The sequence below is a fragment of the Balaenoptera physalus genome (genome assembly GCF_965194825.1).
Source record: "Balaenoptera physalus genome assembly, chromosome: 6".
NCBI classification, from domain to species: domain Eukaryota; kingdom Metazoa; phylum Chordata; class Mammalia; order Artiodactyla; family Balaenopteridae; genus Balaenoptera; species Balaenoptera physalus.
The window spans coordinates 103545745-103569809 of record NC_138885.1 but is presented as its reverse complement, the minus strand read 5'-3'; the positions used below and the strand labels follow the sequence as shown (position 1 = coordinate 103569809).

Sequence of the window (24065 nt, the reverse complement as noted above, 5' to 3'; positions counted from 1 at the left end):
TCCCTCTTTGACCGGAAGTTTACCTACCATCTGTCCCTCTCCCACTGTACCTACTATTTATTTTCCCTCCACCCAGAGCTTAGTTATTTGATCCCTTCCACTTCACCCAATCCAGCCAACCCTTCTTGCTACTACCTTTTAAGTCCCAGGTTCCTTCCCCTGTCCCACAGAGTAAAGCTTTGACTGGCCCTTCAAGGCTTTTCTTACATATTTCTAATTTTCATTTTCTTCTCTTACTGTTCCCCAGTACAAATTATACTTTCTAGTTAAACTGTTAATTACTACGCCATGGACACTTGAGTGATTACTTTTACTTTGTAATCTGTGTTCACCCTCTTTCCTGTAGGAAGAAGTAGGTATAGAAGTAGGTTATTGCTACTTCCGTATTTACCCAAATCCTTCTCACTCTCTAAGGAATCATTCAACTTCCACAAGGATCCCTGTCCACTCAGGCGCATAATGGTCCCTCTCTCTTCTGAACTCCCATGGCACATGCCTGTACAACTCACTTTGGGAACTTATCATATTGATTTTATGATTATTTAATTTGCTCTTATTCTCAAAAACATAATATCCCTGAGGGAAGGCTCTGTGTCTTATGTTTCTTTGTATCTTCCATACAGTGCTAAGACCATAAGAAGGGCACAACACAGAACTGTTGAATGAAGTAAATGAAGAATAACTTGGTTCTAAGGCAGCAAACCCTAGTTCTTACGGCTATACTACATTTGATTTAAACTACATTGTTTAGTGACGGAATAATGGAACGATGGAAGAAGAAAGCACACAGTTCATTTTATTAAGCTTTCTATGAATTTAACATAGTGATCAAGCTTGCAGGATCTAGAATCAACAAAATCTGGGTTTCAGTCCAAACTTGTTAGATGTGTGTGTATGGGTAAGTTTCTTAACTTTTCTCTAAGACTCAGTTCCTCATCTTTAAAATGGAGATTGTAATACTACCAACAATATGGATTTTTTTTTTTTTAAGATTAGAGCAAAATATTTCATATGCTGCTGAGCACTTAGTAAGTGCTCAATAAATAGTACATATTAATATTATTAGCAGATATCCATAATATAAAGGGGAACTATTATTCTAAGGGATTACTATGTGGCTATGTGGTGGCTACCTAAAAACTGAAAAATACTCTCCCCTGGTGCATACTGAACCTAAAGCATGCCCATCGTTATTACATGAAATATCAACATATATGTTTTGCAACAGGTTGCTTGCAAAGACCTAAAGTCCCATCATGTAAAACAATGAAAACTGTCCAAAGAAGCATCTTTTTTACACCAAGTTTCATGCCCCACAACAAGTAGCTGCCTAAGCCACGAGAATCTTCTGTGAAGATGATAGCTCCCTGCTATTGCCACATGTAATCAGCACCACTGAACTCTACTGACAAGCCTTTCTATGTACAATCTCCTCTTAGCCAGTGGCCATTCTCAACTATACCTCAACATTTGAATACTCTAGATTTCAGTAAGAAATGGTTTCTGTGTTCTATGTAGGGGCTATTGAATATTGTTTGCTTCTTGGACCACGTGTGCATTTTTCCTACAGAATCCCAAGGTTTAAAAATAGGGTGCAAAGTCATGAACTTCTTCCTTCTAAGGCTTCTCTCTTATGTTGACAATTCAGTAGCCTCTTCTTACTCTTTACACAGAGTAGGTATCACCAAGTTTCTTCAGAGTCAGTCAGTCAACAAATATCTACTGAGTGCCACTATGTGTCAGGCACAATTTCTACATGGAGAATCAGGACCTCTGCCCCCAAGTAGTTTATATTTTAAAGGCATGAGGTTTGAGTGGCAAAGGGGCAATCACAGTCCCTCATTTTGAGTTTATTCAGTCTCCTCTTTGGGCTATTGGGCAGTAAGCTTCTAAGCTACTGCAAACTCTTCGAAAGACTAGTGACCTTCCTAGTCTTTCAAAGATTGGTCTACTCCTCGAAACGACTCTCCTTTCTTGTCCTGGGGCTATAAAGGAAGCCAGGTTCACTATCATTAAGCGATAAATAGAAATTGTCAGTCTCTTGGGTGTATTGATGACAAGCTGTATCTTAAGTGAAGTTGAATGCTCACCAGCTCCTAGAATATTTGCCCAGAGGGGCAGTTTTAAACTCTCCTAAATCTACTTAAGAAGGCCAGAGGTCACAGCTCTGAATTCTAACTAAACAGGGTGTTTTTATTACCCTAAATCCCTGGAATATACCAGTGGTATCTCCTTACACAAATATTGGAATTATTGCCCTGATCTGTTGAAGCAACATTAAATGCATATGATTTCAAAAAATAAAAAGCAAACCAATCTAACCAAATAAACAAGCAAAAAAATTCTTAAATGGGTTTGGGACTGCATGAGAAATTATACAGTCCACTTTTTATGTTATCTTTGCAACTATTTTTCCATAAATCTAAAACTGTTCTTAAATTAAAAGGTTATTTAAAATATGGTTCCTGTCAAAAAAGATAGAAGAAAGTTGCAGATGTCATTTGTCTCCCTTTTTAGTTTTTTTTGTTGTTTTAGATCCTTTTCTTACTATGAAGCCATTGGGTAGGAACCTAAAATCCTGTTCATTGTATAAACTGCATTATGTTTCTTCTTTTTCTTTTTAAAACCTCTTGCTTGATTTGCCAAGAGTCAAGCAGATACAAAAAAGTCATTCTAACTTTCATACCAGATTAAAGAAAGACTTAAGTGCATTGACATAATGCGTTGTCCCTCATATATAATCATAAGGCTGACATTCTGCCAATAGCACTCAGCTTAGAGCTGAGCGGTGGTGACAGGCTGATGCTGAGCTCTCCACAAAGAGCCAGAAAACACGTTCTGTGGAAGATGGGCCTGAAGCTTGGCTGTGAGTGGGACTGGGGCTAAACCTGAATCTGGTACATCTAGATGAGAGTCAAAATAGTATGAGGCAAACTAAGCACAAGGTATGAAATTCTTCCTGCCTTTGGCCAGAATGTTTACCAGGAACTGAGCTAGGACTAAGCGTGCCAACAGTGGTCCAACAGAGTAGTCTTTAACCCAGTGGTTTCAAAAGTGGTGTATGCGCACCCTTAGGGGTCTGCAGAAAAATCTCTTGGGGTTAAAGGAAGAAAACATTAGAACTTGTATGTACTTTTATCTAAAAACAAATCCATTAAAATTTACTGATATTTAATATATACGGGTTGACGCTGGCACCTCACTAGATCTTTTCAAGCGATCTTCGGTAGAGGGGAACATTGTTTCCTCACAACTTGCTTCTATCAGAAGGTACTTTCTTAGGCAAATTCTTAGTCTCTCCACCCCTCCGACCCGATGCTGTCAGTGTTACCTGAACGGTCTTCTCCTGGGGAGGCCTGCCCCAGTCTTCATTGGCTCCTCCAGATCTATTCTTTTCACCCCTTCACACTCTCCTCTGTGCCCTGAAAGACTGACTTCAATGGGCTACACCCAAGGGCTCCTTTGATGCTCAGCTTCTGATTGGTGACATTTTCTGTGATAACCAGTGGCTATACTGCCCAATAGACACTTGCAAAAATATAAATCACCAGTTCCTTCATGGTAGAGGTGGTGTTTTAACAATGAACAAAATAGTAACTACGTTTTCAAAAAAGCTCATGCTACAGAGGGCACATTTTGAAAAGGAATTTTTGGAATGATTTCTACTATAATTTTTTTTGTAGCTTAAATAATGTAAATAAATCTGTCATCTTTAAAAATACTTCTCATATCCTCATACCTAGAAAAGTTAAAAATAGAATTTTCTGACTTGCTTAAAAATATCTCAGCGAGTTTGAAGTGCATTTGTCAAAATTAGAATAATTAGTCTTTTGATTGTTTTGTAAGAACCACTAATTGACATCAGGGAAGATGGAAATTTAAATTTATTTTATTATTATATTTTTATTAAATTATTAATTAATTAATTAATTTATTTATTTATTTATTTTTGGCTGTGTTGGGTCTTCGTTTCTGTGCGAGGGCTTTCTCTAGTTGCGGCAAGTGGGGGCCACTCTTCATCGCAGTGCGTGGGCCTCTCACTATCGCGGCCTCTCTTGTTGCGGAGCACAGGCTCCAGATGCACAGGCTCAGTAGTTGTGGCTCATGGGCCCAGTTGCTCCGCGGCATGCGGGATCTTCCCAGACCAGGGCTCGAACCCGTGTCCCCTGCATTGGCAGGCAGATTCTCAACCACTGCGCCACCAGGGCAGCCCGGAAATTTAAATTTAGAAGTCAAATTTCAACAAAATCTTTGTGTGAATTTGTGAACAAAATTGAAAACTGCGTATCATAATTTTTTTTAGTGCAGGCAAATGTATATTTCTTCCATTTGGCTCTACCTCTGATTGTGAGGGGTCTTTTTCAGATGTGATAGCCATTAAACATAAGTATTAAAATAAACTGAACTTCTAGACAGACCTTTTTTTTAATTGCTTCGACAACAAGTTTTAAACCAAGATTTTCAAAAATATAAGTTTTGGTAATACAATATAAAATAATTTAAGATGGAAGGAACCTAGTTCTCTTAATCACTGTGTCGTATGTCACTCATAAACCTACAGTAATGTGTTACATGAACAAAAATAAGCTTTAGTATATTAAGGCACTGAGATTTTAGTGTTAGTTACAGCAGCTATCCTATCTAGATAAGAACGGAAATTGGTACTTTGACATGTGCTGCTGTTGTAACAAAACCCCAAAATAAGTGGCATTGATTTAGTGACTGGCCAGCAGAAAGTGAAGATATACTATAGTAGCCTGGATGTCTGGAGAGTTCTGCCATGCCTCAGCACATTTTCAGTAAGGCTGTCGTGGGAGAACTTGGAAGGCTGACCACAAATTACTGAGACTGTAGGGAAAGTGGTTGGAACTTTCAATGCAATACTGTGTTGGCCAATTATCTAAGCAAGAAAGACATGCACTCAGGTGAGTTTGGGCTGATTTTCAGGCAGAGAATGGCAGGAGTAGAAAGTTCAGGGATCAAGGGCCTTCCATGGTTGAAAAGCTGATAGCTTTGGGACCTGAAGTAAAAAATGACCCTGAATGACAAAAGGCCAGTGAGATTTTGCAAACAACTCAGCCCTTCAGTAAATATCAGATTAAGAGAGGGTCTTTTCCACCATAGCATATTGCTGCTGATTGCCTCAAGGTACCTGCCCTTAAACTGAAGGAAAAACATGGGGACCAGGAAACCAAGAATAAGGCAAGTTTAATAACTATGTCTAGTAAAAAAAAACACTTGGCACATGGAACTAACTCGAAGCAAATAGATAGGAAACTTACCAAAAATTTTTTTTGAAGAAATTGTACGACAAGGAAAGCTCGAGCTAGGGCTAAAAAAAGGTCTTTAAAACCACCCTTAGACAAGAAGAGAGACATGAAAGCCCCACAATCGATGAGGAGGGGACATTCCTCAACAACCATCTCAGATATTTCTGAGGAGGATGATGGTTAAGAAGAAGCTCTCAGAGAGAGGAGCCAAGGGCCACAGAAAGCAGAATCAGGGACAGAACAAGAAACTATCTGCATCTTGGGCAGTCACCCTTCACAGTGCCTACCCAGAAGGATGAATCATTTCTATGGGTCATTGACTGCTGTGTATATCCTATTCCTCCCTTTTCTGACTGGAAGCTTGAATTGCAGTTACACTGGGGCAAGGACATAGCTCACTGGACCCAGGGAAGGCTACATAATTTGCAGAGCCCAGTGCAAAATAAAAGTATGGGGTCACAGGGAAAAGTTGCTATCAAGGGTACTAAAATATAAAACCTTATCATTTCTTTTACAGCATGTTTTGACTTATGGTATTTTGTATTTGCTCCTTAATGTCATTCTAAATAAGTATTTAATTTCATTTTACTATTCATCTCTATATTGTACAAGGCCAATTTTAAACGTGAATATGAGAGCATTTAACTCATGTGGAATTACCGAAATTACACAACTCTTGTTTTGCAGCGTGAACATGCATATGCATTTTGTTCTTGCCAGAACAGTGGAAATGCTTCACACTACGAATTCAACTGTTTTTATTTTGCTTATCCACGTGTGCACATTCTTTCAATACTCTCTACCTTTGGCTTACTGGTGAGTAAGGAAGGAATGAAAGAAGGAACTATGGTTTGCTCCATCTTTCCCTTTCCTTCTATGACATCATTTTTGTATAAGTGGTTGGCTAATATAGGGGAAAATAGCACAAGACAAAAGGATATACTAATAATGTTCCTTGGTCTTTCGTATTTCTTAAAATGCCGTTGCCTTCTTTCTGTGTTCAAAGCAAGTTATTGGTTCAATCAAAGCATGGTCTCTTAGTGACTGGTTGGGACCTTCAGTGAACCTACTTAGGGAGAGGATGAGTAAGCTCTTTGTGTGGGGAAAAGAAGAAAATGAATTTTTTGTTAAATAAGGAGATACACTATTGTACTCAACAAAACCTATTTCTTTTTTCCTTCAGGGCACACAGTTAGACTACATTTCCTAGCCTCCCTTGTAGTTAGGTGTACCATTGAATACTTGAGATCTGTCCAACGGAATGTGGGCAGAGGGATGCAGAGATGCCCAACAGTTCTGTGCCTGGCCCATAGAAACTTTCTCACGATCCTCTGCTCTCTTCCTTCCCTTGGTTGCTAGGGAAAAGTAGAGGAGTCAGCAGAGGCCTCCAATCACCCAAGGGGATGATTGAGCAAATTTGGAAAGGTCCTGAATCTCACCAAATGCTTTGAGCAACAGATGAACTTCTAACATGTTAAGCCTCTGAGATATTTGGGCTTGTTTATTATGTTAGCCTCTTCTGAATAGAAGAAACTTCTACTCTCATCATAAGCTATTTTTAACAGGGACTTATCATCATGGAGGTTTAAGTGGCAATAAGAGAAATCAGGTTGTCAGCTGACCTTAGAGTCTGGATAGATACATGGGTCAATTCAGGGATGTGAAAGAGATTTTGATGGTGTGGAATCATTGGGTGCAGGAAGCCACTGGCTGATTACAAAATCTGGGAATAGAACTAACCATGGACGTGCATGTTAAATAGTTATCCTTTTAAAGCTGGTAGGCCAGGGTGGAGGGGGATGAAGGGTAGGGTTAAGAAGATTTTTTTTAAAATCCATGTTATATATATTTTCTGAGAGGCCTTCAGTGACACTTAAGCAGCACCTCTCTACGCCCACTTCTTTAATTCTTACTATGACACCTGTTTATTTCCTTCATGACATGTTATACAGATTTTAATTATACATTTATTTGCTGAATTCTTCATTGTCTGTTTCATCCAGTATAATGTGTTTCATAAGGTCAACTTTGTCATTTTTATTAATTCCTGTGTCTAATAGAGTGTTTGTCACTGAACCAGTGAATAAATAAATACTTATACGAATATATGCCACAACAATACTCACTCATTGGGACATTTAACACTTTAGACCCTTTTCACTTGGTTCCTGCCATGTCCCCTGGTACCACGGTGAATGGCTCTCCTATGTCTGAGCTCAGTGTTGCTTGATTGGGTCCCTGATTCATGCTCTTGGGCCTCTACAATATTGCCCACCTCACTGCTTAGACCTCTACCATTTGCCTGCCGTTATGACCTTTGCCCAACACCTGCCCTGCCTCTGCTTAGATAGATCCCCTAGGCCTTCTTCCCTTGATTTGGATGCTTTGTCCTTAGTACTTGTGCCCATCTTCTCATTCCTGACCTCTCTTCAGACTCATGATTTTGTGTGTTTACTACCAGTATAACTGACACTTGCTTTAGACCCAGGATCATGTATCTTATTGCTGCCATTCTGAATCCAAGAGTTCCCAGACAGCAGCCGCCTCTGAGCCCTCTCTCTCTAAATTTCCCTTAGCATTCAACACAGAACAGCTTATTCGGACTCAGCTCACCAAATATCCTGAACTAATGTGGTTCATGTCAAACGTGTACACTTTTTAAAATAAAATGGGACTGTTTAAATAAAAGGGGAAAGGATTTAATTCAAAACTAAGTAGTGCTGGGAAAAAAATGTTGATACCTTTAATCTGACAATCTTAAAGAAGGGCTTGGGAGGTCAGGGATTGTGTGTGTACTACCTTAAATGTGCTACGCACATAGCAAGTACTCGATAAATATTTTCTTATGGATTGCTTGGTTATTGTGACTAAAACTTCATAATTTTGACTGATATTGATGTAGTAGAACGTGCCACAACGTGTTCCTGGTCCCAGTCCTCTTTAGTAGCCTTGGCTCGCGATCCAAATGATTATGTTCTGAGGTCTCTCATTGTCACATTTCATCACAGTAGTGACAGCATTGAAATGGCTGAGTGGATGTAGAGACTGTTCATAAAATCATTTCAAGTAAAGGGCTTCAAGATCCTTCCAGCTGTTTTTCAAATCTATATCATTATTTACTATAGAACATAAAACACAAGGTGTCATATGTTTCCTCCCTCATTGAACTAATACCAGCCAAGCCATGTACAATACAGTTGATCACTTAGAATTTGTTTCTTCAAGCATCCTATTCTTTCACTAGATTGTGGATAATCAGAATTGACAGTCTCATGGACTTTAAGGGAATTAAATGCAATAAGCTAAAGCTTTGGTGCTTTGCAATGAATAGGCCACAGGCAGTGGGTGCAGAAAACTGGGAAGTTATTATGTATCTGTTTTGAGGTAAACACTTTGCTGCTGCTGCCAGTCTGTAACTTTTTATTATATTTAAAAAAAAAAAGTAAGCCCAATGGGTTGCCATGGAAATACTTATGATGTCACAGAGGATGATGACTTCTCGTAATCTACAAGCAGCAAGAGCAGATGTGCTTGTAAGAAACAAAGATCTTGTTTTCATACAAATGTTCTCAAAATAAAACACAAAGGAAGAAAAATACCCAGAGCGCATAATGCAAAGGAAAAGAATTGCTTCTAAATAGAATGTTTTACAAAGTTTTCATAAAGCTTCAGCTGCTCCTCAAAGCACACCAGCTTGAACATGGATAGCAGACGTGAAATTACAGTACTCACGAAATTAGTATTCAAGTTGCACAATCTCTCCTTTCAAAGCCTTCAAGCATACTTTATGCATGCACAATTACAGAAGCAGGTAATGAGGGAGATTCTGATTTTCCCCCTAGTGTTGTTATTGTACTTAGCCAGATAAGTCTCGATAAAAATTGCTTTGTTAAAAATAAAACTAAGCAATATTTATTAGTTCTATTGAAAAGATCTTCTGGCTCTTATTATAAAATATATTGAATAATTTTTCTAAGACACATTATTCTGTCTATGGAGGTGGGTAGCAACATATCAACTTTTAGTAAAGAATCAAAGCTCAGTAACAATTAATAATCTGCAGGCTATAGTAATTTTTACAATTTTATTATTTCATATCACAATTAATTTCATTTCAATTATTAGAGATTTTTAAAAAGGATATTCAACGTTTATGGCTATGACCTCCTAAAATACATAGATAGGATAAATAATATATCAAATGAATGAGTTGTGTCAAAATATATTACACTGCTTTCATTATGTCACTTTGAATTTAATCCTATACCTTGGTAGGCATTGAGACCCTCCCAAGTTAGTTAATTCTTCAGATTCTCAAATCAGACTCCCACAGTGACCTCAAATATTTCTTAGAATTAATCAAAGTTTAAATAATAAAAATGAATTAATTATGATAAAGTTCTCACTTCTTGCAATAAAAAAAACTCCTCATCCAACTTGCAACATGGATTTGCCAATAAAAATTTTAATTCTTATATAGCTAAATGAGAGATATGAGCTGAGTGGAAAGGAGAAAAACGAACAATTTTGACAATTCCTAAAATATATTGCTCCTAAATAAATCTACTGTAAAACAATCTTTTAAATGAAAACATAAAAGATAAGACTAAGATACACTGAGCTATAAATCTGCATTACTATTAAGTGGTAGCATATACAGTTAATTTTACTTTCAGTTTAATGTCCAAAGTAACTTTTTATTTTCATTAAAATGAAAATTAAATGTGTCAGTTTTATTGAGAAATAAAAATACTAGAACTACATAAAAGAAAAATAAATAAAAATTAAAGATTAAAAATTGAAAGTTCACCATGTTCTCTAGCCTGAGTTAAAAGAAATTGAGAATAAGTAACAGGTGTTTCTGAAAGCTAGACTTTAATCCTAGTTTTAGTTCTGTGGTCATAGTGAAGTCATGCACTATTTTAAGACATAAGTTCACTTTTTAAAAAGTATATAATATGAATACAGTACTCTAAATCAACACCAATGTTTGAGGTGTACAGTGTTAACTGAAATACTGTGATAATATAACCTCTAAAAAAGAGGACTAGTGAGAACTGAAATAATATGATAATATAACTTCTGAAAAAGAGGACTAAAAACACTTAAGAGGCTTTTTATAAACTCTGCAAAGATTTAGGAGAAACCAAAGAGATGTTTATGTAATAACTGCAAAAGGCAATAATAGCTTGGTTGATTTAGCCAAAGTTCAAAGGCCTAAATTTTTAAAAAGGCATAGATATTTGAAAATAGAAAAAAAAAAAGGAAGTTGCGTTAAAAGTGCTTTTTAATGAACGAATGACTAGGAAGCATTGGAGTATTTTATACTACTTTATTGATGAAGGATTCCATCTCTACGATAATTTTTTTTAACAAAGATAGTAGCAAATCTGTGTAAATCACGGTATTAAGAAATAAGGATGTTAGAGAAAAATGACCCAGTCTTTCTCTAAAATTGTTCTAATATAGTAAGGGAGATAGGATACTCATGCATGAAAAAATATATTTTATTATGAGTTAAATGATAACATTATGGATGTCAATAGTGGATAGTAGATGCTAAGTAAGTTAACCTAAGTGAAATTACAAAGCATGTATTTTTAATGTATGTAATGTATAATCTATGGTAACATAGATCAGGGGCACAAATAAAAAACATGATTTAATGATTCAGTATAACTAAAGTGGCTTATGAATAAGGTGCGATTGAATACGTTGTCTTTTCGTATACAAAATTTTTTGTCTATAGATTTTTTTGTAACTTTGATTTCATTAAAAATGCTTAAGTCAAAATTTTTCATTTGAAAGACCCCCCAACAAGGGAAAATGAACAAAAACTGGACAGTTTTTAGTCTTTGCAAGAGATAATTTGCAAATTGTAAACTTGTCATCCCTGACATGAGTATGGGTGAGTTTAGCTGTTTGTTGCTAGGTGAGGTTTTTCTACGCAATGACACAGATGCTCTAATTTTCAGTTGACTGAGGTCTGCACAAAAAAATCTGAACCAGACATATTTTATTAGGAGGATGGTGTTTTGAAGAACAAGCATGAGATATGGGTATTCTGACCGATGTGGCATAGAATATGTTTATTTTTCTGATTTTTTCTTTTAAAAAAATTGAAAGATAAAAATATTGGGAAGGAAATCAATAGAAACATAAGGTATAAAGCAATGGTCAGCTTTCGTATCGCTACAATAATTAACTGCACTAACTGCAATCACACTGATTTAAGAATGTCCTTTGCAAAACTGCCATTCAGAATATTTGCTTGCTTAATTAAGTAAAGAAACACGATATAACCCTTACCAGGTAGCAGAGCCAGTCTCAGCCTTGATTTGATCATTTACAAATATTATCTCATTTAATCCTTATTTAAAAAAAAAAAAACAAGAGTTAAGTTATATTATTACTATCCACTTTTAACAGATGAGGAAATAGAGATTAAGAAACATGCCCAACTGTTAAGTAGCACAATAAGTGACAGAGTTGGGATTTGACCCTAGGCCTTCTTGATCATTGTACCACCAATGGCACTTTTGTTGGCATCAGCTGGGTCAAATTCATTTTGGGGCTCTGAGCTGGGAAATTCTGTGTGTTTGGGCTGATGATCTCACGGCTTCCTAGATAATTAGGGCTATGTAACCTATAGTGTGTTTCCTCTTTTGCCTGATTACCATGAATTCAGAAGTAAGCTTTGTGTTCAATTGCAGCATTTTGGAACCAGCATTTCTTGATACTTTTTCTTTCCCCTTTGATTTCTTTTATGTTATATATAGGTCTTCATCTTATTGTTCTCTGGATTTACTTTGAGTTCAAATTCTTTTAGGAAGTATTGGGGGATCAATCAATAATCAACTTCTAACAGTAACCAGAAATCAGTCTTGAACGGAACTGTTTTCCAATTGATAAAACAAAAAACTGTAGAAGACCAGCGGTGGCTACTATGAATCTTTTAAGATAAGGTGTGGCTAAACGAAACTGCAATTTCACCTGAAACCAGTCACCTTAACTGCTTTTAGAATTTAATGAGAAAAGCACACATATTTAGTTAATTTTGGCCTTTTCAAAGCATTCATTCTTTCAGTAGCACTAGAAGCAGCTTTGGTTACTCTATTCCACTCTATTTCATTTTTTAAAAATTGCTGGTTATAACACTCTAAATATACAGCACACTAATAGGTTACAACCTGACATCTGAAAGACACTGTTATAGGAAATATTTTTCAACTTGCTACAACACTTTCAATACTCTGATATTCCTCTAGAATGAAGTGGGAAGCTAAGCAGGTGGGGTGGGTACAGCTTAGAGTTTTCTTACACAATGAAAAGATGTAACTAAATAGGAATATATTAAACGTGTGGATTGCTTAGAAACAGAAAAAAGTTTGTGAATCACAGTTTTAGACAGTGAGACTGATTTCTTAACATGAGGTAATTCTGAAAAACTGTGCATAGACTTTTAAATAAATGATTCATATTTTAAATCAACGCTGTAAGCTTTCTATTTTAAGGATTCCTATGGAGAGTCTATTTGTAAGTTGGAATGAATATTTTTAGGAAGTGAAAAAAAACCACTCATTTTAACTTACGTATTTATTTATCATGACCATTGAAGAATGTCTACAGCTCAGTGAAATAGCTTAATCTATATTTCCATAAGCTACATTGACAATCTTTATGCATCAGTTGTATTACCATATATTACTTGTAGACTTAAATACAGACCTCATTGACTTAAAGGTCTCCTATGAAGATGCTCTAATGGGGATTTCTGTGTTTAGTGAAAGTGGGACCATTTCCTTATTTTAAAAAAAGAATCTTCAATTCTATTTTGGTTACACCTTACATTGGTCTTTGAAGGTGCATTTTAACCTATGGCTATGACTAGAGACATAAGAATATTTTGCTTTTAGCAAGGTTGTTAATTTCTGTTTGCTTTTTGGTATTGTCATCTGATTTAAGTTCTCTAACCCTTTTGCCATCAGCTCTCAGTGTATAATGCTTGGCAAAATCTAGTGACTTTGATGAATAAACCAGGCTTCATATGTTCCAGAGACCTTAAGCTGCCTTGTTTTCTTACCCTGATTTTGAAGGAAGTAATGGAGTTCAGTTGGCAGAGAGAAAGCTGAATCTGTCAAAGTTCAGAGGAAAGAATGCTCAAAATGTAAGTGCAAGGGGAAGCAATTGTTAGGAGCTATCATCCCAATTAAGAGCCACCTTATGGCAATAATCTGTAGGAAACTTGCACAATGTTAAATGTTTGTAAAGGCCTATTACTACAATCTTTCATCTTGTAATACAATAACTGCTACAATCTCTGGCCACAAAGTAAAGATATAAATAATAACAGGCATATTTAACTTCTGAAGGCCTGATTGCCCATATGACTCCTGATTAAAGGAGTCTTTTGTATTCTCAGTTCAAATACTACTTGGTATCTCCTGTCCTCTGATTCAATATCCCACTGCCCCATCCCCTCCCAAACCTTTCTTATTATGGTCCTTGGAACTCTTCTCTAAAGCAAAACAAAACAAAAAACAAGCAAATAAGCAAATCCATACTATATTTTCTCACTTATTTAAAAATAATTTATTTCGGGCTTCCCTGGTGGCGCAGTGGTTGAGAGTCTGCCTGCCAATGCAGGGGACATGGGTTCGAGCCCTGGTCCGGGAAGATCCCACATGCCGCGGAGCAACTGGGCCCGTGAGCCACAATTGCTGAGCCTGCGCGTCTGGAGCCTGTGCTCCGCAACAAGAGAGGCTGCGATAGTGAGAGGCCCACGCATCGCGATGAAGAGTGGCCCCCACTTGCCGCAACTAGAGAAAGCCCTTGCACAGAAACGAAGACCCAACACAGCCATAAAAATAAATAAATAAATAAATAAATAAATTATTTTTTAAAAATAAATAAATAATTTATTTCCTAAATGAAAGAGCTTTTCCTTGGGGCCACTACTCCTCTTTAAGGCAGCGTGAACGTGCTACCTAACATAGAAACCAGGACACTTTTAAGAGTAAAAGATGGCACTATTAATCATTGTGTCAGGACCACAGGTGTAAATTAGGGTTGTTATTGGCAAACCTGATGATATGGTCACCCTAACCATAGTCCTCTCAAGTGAAGGCCACTCATTTTCCTATTATCTACCTAGGTCAGGATTAGAAAATGGGGTCAGCATCCTCCATACAATCCAAAGCCATTTTTTAAGAATATTTACACTTCTTTATGAAACTGCATTTCCTCTGATGCTCCTTCTTTCCTGCTACCTCTTCACTGCCTTTCCTTCTTGTTGTTATTCATCAGCCGCCTCTCAGGGATTCAGTCTTCAAAGACTTCAGCACCTAGTTCAGTATCTTGCTCTATTCTCCCAAAACCCGAGATAATCTCCTGATTATCCTATCACTTTTCTGATAATCCAACCCCTAAAAGCCAGGACTTCTCAACTTCCAGTCTGGATCCTGGTATCTTGTTCTCCATCAGAGATATCAAATATCTCTTCACAGTCCTCTGTACTTATATATGTCTCACTCAGTATTCTCTCTTATACAAGTTATTCAACCCCACTGGAATCCTAGGTCCATGTATCACTCTACTTTGCCCTATTGGTCAGTACCCAATCTATTAGTATCCTTCTCTGTATAGCTTACTCAATCATTCATTGCTTCCATCTATTTCTTTGAATTAAATTCAACTTCTTTGATCCAGTGTCTTCCAGCTCCCTACTTGGTGAAATTTCTACACTGGATACGTCTTGTGGTTCATTTTGTTTCCATATTATACCTGGGCTGTGAGCCCAGCTATAGTTACATCATGGAGCATATTGCTGGCTTATTTGTGGTCACCAGCCTCAACTGGTTCCTCTATTCTGCCCATCAATTTTCCATACTTTTTTAGTTAGCCTCTCCCATATCCTTCATAGCAACTATTTCAAGCTTATTCACTCTTTTTAAACTTTGAATCCAGTCACTTTTTCTTTCACTCTCAGTAAATAGCATTGATATCTTCTTCAAACCCTCCCCAACTTCCCATCATGTCAACCAACCAACTTACTTGCATCTGCATCCATCCTTTCTTGCTTCTCTTAAGTACAAGGGGTTATCTCTTTCCTCTCTGGAGCTGATTATTTCACTTGTGCTCTGGATATATTTTTCTATCCCCTCAGGGACCTCACTTCTCCAGTTTGCTTCTATCTTCAGTCTCTAAATTGCTATTGACAGTTTCTCATCAGCATTGAGGAATGCCTAGGTCTTTACATAAAGAACAAAATAAAACAAAACAAAACAAAACTTCCCTCATCTCCGCATCCTCCTCCAGCTACTAGCTTCTGCCTTTCCTTTTATAGCCAAACTCATGGACATTTTTGTTCCATACTCACAGCCTCTCCTCCCTCACTTCTTAGTCTCTCAATGCTGGTCTGTTTTTTATTGTCATCACTACAGGCAGCATTTGTTGTGGTTAATTTCATTCTCTCTCTTTCTTAGGTCTCCTGGTTTCCCTCTCAGATCTCTGAATGGTTCCATTTAGACAGCTTATCTCAAAAATGCTGCTGTCCCTCATGAATCTCCATAAGCAAGCTGGCCTGTTTGAGGCTAAATATCCACTGAGGTCCTAAAGCAGGCAAAAGGGTGAGTCCATAATATTCTGAAGGGTCAGGAGAGAAGTCTGGTTAGAGGATAAGGGTCATGTGCACAATAGCAAGACCTTAGGGAGCTTCACTCTTCAGGGTCTGGCCTTTAGCCGTGTGGGATTGCAGAAATTCAAATTCATAGGTGCACTATTGTTCTTAGAAAGAATAACTAAAAATGTCTAAACTCATAAGACATGGCTATACAAATCCCCAAAACATCATTTATTTGTAAACAAAAACATAATTGCCAAGTCTATTCCTTCCCCACACGAAAAACGACATGGAGAGTGAAAATATTACAAAGTTGCTAATGTTGGGTTTGGAATTGATCAAGGGTTCTGTGTATGTTAATCTGCCCAGTGGTACCAGGTCTCAGAGCCTGCAGTGTTCACCTCCACATCAGGAATGACCTCTGAAGGCAATATTCCCAAAGACTTGAGAGTAGGGTACCCCTCTCTAATTCATATTACATTGTGAAGAAAGATGATTCCTGTTTAAATATTTAACTAGTTTTCTGTTAAGCATTCATTCTCTAAAATAAATATTAGGAAATGTTAAATTATTTTTAAGAATATATTATGAATATACCAGACCCCTTGTTCATCTCATTTGTTGGCTATTCCATAATGTTTGGGGAAGCTCTTCTGGATTAGAGCAGGTTATTCAAAATGTCCTAAAGCAAATTTCCCCCAATAAAAGTATTATTTCTTTTGGAAAAAAAAAACCAAAACACCCTGCTATTGAGAGAACAAATATGCAACTTCTACACCTATTAGCAAACTGGGATGGAAAAAACTAATTAAAATAGTATGGTTTTATTCATCTACTCCAATATTCACTGTATTTGTAAATTAAAACTGAGATAAAAATTCTAATCTCACAGGCTTCACTTAATGGGTCCTAGCAAAATGTCCAAACTGACCTTTACTATAAACTGAGAGCTGCTCTCTGCTAAAATAAAACCTGTTTCTTGAAATTCAAAATGTCATTTAAGAATACCATAACTATTTAAAATCACAATGTTCACAACAGAAAGTCATTCATTCATTCTTTGCACATATAGGTGAAGTACAAAAATCCATGAAAGGGAGGAGTTTGACCCTTATGTTTCTTAGAGCAATGTATCAGAAATGATCCCCTTTGAAACAAAATGTGCAAATATGCTTGGTGATCCAGAATTTAAAGTTCTTGTCTATATCTTTTTACTTAATTCTTTAGAGGGTAGTTATCTTTTAATTCACCTTCAGTGGTTCTCTTGTCATTCGCTTGTTCAGAAGGGCTCAAGGTAGGTACAGATGAATATCTGATGTTAAAGTATTAGATGTCCAATAGGTCGAGTTTCACACACAAATAGGCACTGGATTTGGTAGACTCCTATGCTGATACCACATTTGAATAACCTCCTAAGAACACTGTGGACATTCGGTTTTCCTTTCAAGTGTTTCAATATCAGACAGTATGTCACTAAAAGGGCTGGATTTAACTACAGCAACAGGCTTGTATGATTGATAAACATATTTGGTTATTAAGGAGACAGTATAGCTTAGTGGTAATTACCATAGGGTTTCTACAACTTAAAACACATCTTTAAATCCAGCTCTGACATTGTGGGACTCTGGACTAGATAATAATGTCTCCAAGCTTCAATTTCTTCATGTGGAAGATGGGGCTAATATTACCTCTCTTTAAAAATGACTGTGCAGGTTATGATGCCTGACATAAAATAAATGCGTATAGTGATGATAATAACAGTACACGCGGCTTTCCTAATCCCACCAATATCTCAACTTTGTTGAAATTAGTTGTATCATCAATCTAAAGTGCTGCATTACATTACACAGTATTCTTTTTATTAGAACCTAAAAGAATTGTATTGCTGTTGAATAATTGCTCAGTTTTTATCTTATGGGTGCCGTGGAGAATGTACCTGAGTAGGGTTTACTTGTTTGCTTTGTTTTGTTTTGTTTTTGAGTTGGCTGCTAGAAAGCTACAAATTTTGTGGCCTGACTTAAAGAAATGTTTAGGCGGGAATCATGATATGTAGTTTTAGTACTATTCTCATTTCAGGTTTTCACTTATGTTTTGCTTTCTTCTTGCACCTCTAAATTTAATTTAATACCATATATGTAAATGTAATTTAATACTATATATAATAATTATATAAATGTAAATACATATCCTTATAAGGTAACTTAAACCAGTCTAGAACAAGGTAGAATATAAATAAAAACATTTATAATAAAAAAATTAAAGTGCTATAGATTATGCATGAGGATTTACTTCTCAAGAAGAGTACACTTGAAAGACACAGTCTTCCAATGAAGCAGTTTCTGAAATATGGTTTATAGGACTTTTGATGATATCCTTAGTCTACTAAGTGGGACTTCCCTTGGTGGCCAGTACCTCTCCATGATGTCAAGTTTTCAGTGCCTTTATGAAGCTTGAACATAGCTGCTGGGGGAGAGATACTGTTGGTGTTATTCTCATCTTCATATATCATGTCTTGGGACAGCTCAGAATGCCAAACTAACCTCTATTTTAAGCTAACCTTTCTTTAAATCACAAGTCATGAAAATTAGGAGAGTTGACCTTTGACTTGACTACCTGTAAATGACCTTTCTTTGATTCATTTCCCTCCTTCCACACCTCATGCCCTCTTTCAGAGTCATCAAGCAGGAAAGGGCTCCCCATTTCTATCCCTGTATGGCTTTTAATTCCCTAGGTTGCCACCATCTGGCTATAAAAAGGAGGAAAGTTGAATCCCTGGATTCTTTCCTTCGCTTTTTTGTTGTTAATGAGTTCTATTTTCTTCAGTCTATATAGGATTGTTTAAATATGTGATTAGACTTTGCTGGACTGTGAAAGAATTTTGGTTTACAAAGAGTTGAGGCTTCTCACAAACACTGGGCATGTAATTCCATGAGCTTTTCACAGGTTTAAAAAAAATCAGGATCACATGCCTGTTGGCACTGGTTTGACTACGAAATACTTCTCTTGAGATGCAACCTGCCATCACTCTGCTTTAGACTATGGCTATCTCCAGCAGAATCCAACCATCGGTGTTACAGATCTTTAAGCTAGTTGGCCCTATGTTCACCTCCCAATTCCAAAGTCAAATGATCACTTTTGATTTTCCTTCTACTCCCAGAGAGTGTTTATTATTCTGTACCTAAATTAATGCTCACCAGATAACGTGTTCTCCTTTTACTGTTATCCTCTAATTTGTGAGCTGTGTCTTCAAAAATTTGAATCATCTTTTTTTTTTCTTGTACTAACACTTTCCAATAACCTCATTTTACTTTTTGTGTTTGATGATTTCAGGATTTCCTAGAAGAATCTTCTTCCCCATGCCTTTTAGAGTTGTTTTTCGAGCATCATCTATCTGCACTTGACCCAACTCAAAGTTCCTTCATCTTTGCACTAATGGCACTCATTTCCTCAAATGCCGAACACATCTGCATTTTAAAGCAACTATGAAAGATTTCAATGACATCTTTAAAAATATGTGCTTTCATTTTTTTTCCAGAAATCTCTCCAGTCCTCACCCCTTCGGGCTAACTCCCACAACTTATAATTCTCATTTGGGATAGAGATAGCTTATCATCTGCTCTATATCAAAATGTGCTTTCTAGAAGAAATGTGATATTATTCTTTCAAAGTGTGAATTTAAGTCATAATGTTACCTTTTCTAGGGACATGGGTATTTGCACAAGAGCCTTATATAATTGCAAAGTGACACTCTTAAGAACTGTTAAAAGAAACTATTGTTCAAGGTGGATGGAATGAGAAGACCCCTACCATGTGGGACTCGAACGCCAGCTGGACAGATCCCAGACTATCAATGTAGTCATGGAGGCATAGTTAGGAGGTATTAATACACCTTACTTATGAAATGGATGGGGTATCTTAGAATGCTTTCTTTGAAACTATGGTTCCATTTATGACTTCCTTGCTTCTTCATAGTGCCAATCTAGGTCGACAGGAGAAAGTGAGACCATTGTTCCATATCCTGCTTAAAAAGAGAACACCATTTCAAAGAGAACACCACCACCTGACAAAAATAAAACAAGTAATCAGTTTTAAAACACTGTGCCTATGTGTGCTTGGTAAACTTAACTTTTTCAGGGATTCAAGTTATTTTAGGGCACCTACTCTGGTTGATTATGTTCTATATCTAGCACAATAAAGCCAGCTAAATAAAAAAAATAAGTATATAATCAGTTTCCAAAAATTTCTTCGATACTAGGAAAGTACTGCAATGTTACAAACTGTCTCTTCCTACCCTCTGCTAAAAACAAAACCCAAACTTAAAAACATAAAATTAATTGCTTGAATAAAAAAAAAGGAACTTTTATTCAAATTCTTTTAAAGGGTACTAGGGCTTTTAAATCTAAAACAGATAAAGTATCCGAAGAAAACAAGACTAATACCTTATAACGTATCTTTTAGCTACACTGCCTTTTAAAAATGTTCTTTTGCTAATTGCACTTAGTAGTTATAGAATTAAATCTGTTGCATTCTTTGATAGTCACTCTGGTTCATGAACTATCAGGTATTAACATGAAATAATCTGTTTATGAAACAGAGGGGTCACATAAATGTATTTTACTCAAAATTATTTTACCCACTTTTACTATTCATACTTATAAAACTTTATATTATCTACCAAGGCATTCATGTTCCTCACGTGGATCATAAGACAGAGTTGACCTGTTAAGGTTATTTGTAACATGACTTATGAGCCAAGATTTGACCAAATTCTTTACGGAATTAGAGTGTATCTTGGATGTCCTATACTTTTTGGCCCTGGAAAATAGTTTTGACACATGGAAGCTAGGTGAGTATGGGACTTGCTCCATATTCCTCCATTCAGTAAAATGTTTACTGAGTACCAACTCCTGCCAAATACTGTGCTAGTTCTGAGAAAACAACAGTTAGCAGGGCAGACATAATCTCTGTCCTTAAAAAAGATGACATTCTAGTGAGGGAGACAGATTTTCTTTTAAAAACTCAACAAATGAATAACATATTTACACACTGCATAATGAAGGAAATGTGCAAGTGCTAAGGTAGGGGTTGGTGCTGGGAAGGAACGGTTTCCGTAGGATGGGACAGAAAGGGGGAGGAAGAACCAGTGATATGACAAATGGTGGGGGTGGGGTATGTTTTCTCCCTGCCTCCTCACCCGGCCCCCAAAGTGAAAATTTAACTCTCCAGCTGCATATAGTAGCCAAAGGATATGCTACTGCACTTGCTGGGGATATATTTTTTTATGCATAGTATAACTATAAAAGTGTGGACAGTTATGGCAAAGGCTGGAAGTACAGATATGCTCTGACCACTATAAAAATACTGTTGAGAAAAACTGTTAGCAAAGTGAATTTCTACAGTTTATACAAAGGTTCCTTCCCAAAAGTGGAATTGTGAGTTTCAGAGCCAGGATTATTTGACCACAGAGGATGAAATAGAACCCCTAGTCTTTGTATGTAAACATAATCTTGACTTCTTTGGGGTAAATTGGATATACCATGATCTGCAAATTAGAAAGGAACATAGGACGTTAAGAAGAGGGACAACTTTCCCCAAATGGTCTAATTCTCACAAGTGGTCATGAGATCTTTGCCATTCTAAAATCTGGGCGCCATTGCTCCCTGCCCAAGTCCCCCATTTTGGGGGAGACAGGGCCACCAAATGTCAAGTGTCTGAACACTTAGCCACTAGAGGGAGAGAGTGTACCTTTGGTGATTAGGGAGCCAATGAAAGTAACTCATGAAAAGGATAGGCTTTCAACGGAGCTAAATTAAGCTCTAATCAGCCAGGGGCAAAGACTGTATCAACTGTGCTAGCTTTAGGGAACTTGAGGATGATTCCTTAAGACTTCACAATGGATCCACTTCTATTAAAGAATTAAATTGCTTAAACTATCCAGATACTTCATCTTAATTTTGAATATGTTTTAATTCATCTTTTCTAAGAACCTCCATAACTTTGCAGATACTTAAACACTTTGGCTTAGTTTTTAGGGGGGGATTTATGGCAATTTAGAGAAGTTATGTTACCCTTTGTATATTGGGAAATTATATATTATGAACATTCCAATTTTCTATGGTAATTTAAGATTAAAATCTTTGCTATGTATTGGGATGATTAGAATGATTTGTGGAGTTCTATGTTTGGTCTTTCCCAAATATGACTTTAGGAAAATTACTTTTATTTGGATAATTGACAGGTTAAAAAACCCCTGCTTTACCAACGTATAACTCACAGGTGTTCTTAAAATCGTCATAAAGTTGTTGCTAGCCTGAGCCCAAATGATTTGCTCTCCAATGAAAGTTGGTTAATCTTGTTTGCAGCACGGCACCAACTATCATTTTCCATAATTTAAAAAACAAGCCTATTGGTACAACTGTTGTTTAATAAATCCAACATAGGAAGTAAACCTTTAAAAAGTAATTCATTAAAAAATTTAAATACAGGATTATACAAGTCATATGATGTTCATGATTTAGTGTCTATTAGTGTGAATAAATTCCTTCCCAGTCCCCAAATCTAAAGACATTATCCAAAATTTCCCAGATATAGAGTGATGCTTAAGATATAGGTGATGATTTTATTGTCAACGTATCATTTCTCTTTCCTCAGCAGAAAAAAACCTCAGCAACTATTTCTGGGATTCTTGAAAGGAGTAGGAGTACAGTGCCTGTTCCTACTCTTTCAGCATTGATTTTCTTCACAATCTGTGATATGGTTTTTCAGAAATGCTGTTTGGCAGTCCTGATAATTTCATGTGTTTTCAAACTTAAGCCACCCAGACTACACAGTGCAGTATTTTCAGCTCCTTTCATTTTCCTTTTCCCTTTAATTATAGAAGTCTCTATTCCCTCTTTTTGCAAATGTGGTCAAGAAAGATGCTAAATGCGACTGTTTGTAGAAAGAACGTGCATTTGTTTTTTTCATGACGATCCACATTAAGTTCTTCCCAAATACAAAAGCTGTGCTATAACTAACTGATGATACTGATGGACAACACTTTACTCCTAATAACTTTTTGGACCCTCCCCCGTTCCTTTGACTTTGGTGGATGTGCCACGTGCCCAGTGGAGAGAAAGCAAGTAGACACTCTAATTTTAAACTTGCACTGTAAAGCACTTTCAAAATAGTAATAGTTGAGCTTCATTTCGGACCTGACTTTCCTTCTCAATCCATTCCCCAGGACCCCTCTCTGCTGATTCGTGTCCTGGTCTATCGGGGGCCGTTTTCTGAAATCGCAAAGCACAGTTTATCGCGAAGCTGAGTGGGTGGGTCCACGCGCACACCCAGACTCCGGCCAGGACGCCGATCCCAAAGCTCCGCGTCGCGCGCCTGGATCGCGGTCCCGCTCCCTTCGTCCGGCCTCACCACAAATCCCAGTTTGAAAGAAAACTTCTCGAGGCCGAAATGAACCTCCCCTCGCCGTTGCAATTCTTCCTTCCGAGCCGGCAGAAAACGTGAGATTTACTACGACTCGCGGGGAGTGGATGGGGGCTGCCGCAGCACTCTCGGAAGCGGGTTACCTGGTCCCCCCACCCCCGCTTTGGGGGCGGGGTCCGCCGTCTGGGGGCACCGGGTCAGGGGCGGCGCGGGTGGGCGCGAGGGAGGGCGCGCGTCGCGGAGCCGCCGGGGCAGCACTTGTCCTGTAATCGATTGCCGAGCGCGCCGAGCGGCGCAGCGCGCAGACACGCGCACACGCGCCCTTGCCAGCCCGCGCGCACACACATACACACACGCACACACGCACAGGAGCCCAGGGCCCGCACACGCGCGCGCGCGCACGCACGTCCTCCCGCCCGCGCCCCGGGCCCCGCCGCCCGCCGTCCGCCGCCAGCCCGCCCTCCGCCCGCGGGCGTCTGCGCGAGCCCGGCCGGCGGGGGAGATGTGCTCGGGCTCCGGCGGATCGGTTTCTCGGGGTTTGACCAGCTGTCCCGGGCTAACCCTGCTCCTCGCTGAAGATGGAGGAAGTAAAAACAGGATTACCCTTAGCTACAGATCCACTGCCTTAGTTTCCACCACCAACTGCAGTGCACAAACACACGTTAGGCACAGGAAAGAAAGAAAGAGAGAGGACACACTAACAGTAAACACAAACAAAAGGGTGATGGGATTATTTTACTGCATGCACTGCTGAG

The 24065-nt window shown here is 37.8% G+C and overlaps 1 protein-coding gene across 9 annotated transcripts in view; it reads left to right on the top strand.

The window, feature by feature from the left end:
- Positions 1-24065, top strand: part of IKZF2 (IKAROS family zinc finger 2) — a 219730-nt gene that overhangs the window by 19644 nt on the left and 176021 nt on the right. For 5 of the 9 annotated variants that reach the window (XM_082467493.1, XM_082467479.1, XM_082467482.1 and 2 more), the window contains exon 1: positions 1-24065. This exon is cut by the window's left edge and continues 19644 nt beyond it. The gene's annotated coding sequence lies outside the window, so the exon portion shown is untranslated. The other 4 variants (XM_082467478.1, XM_082467486.1, XM_082467490.1 and 1 more) reach the window with 2 other exon arrangements.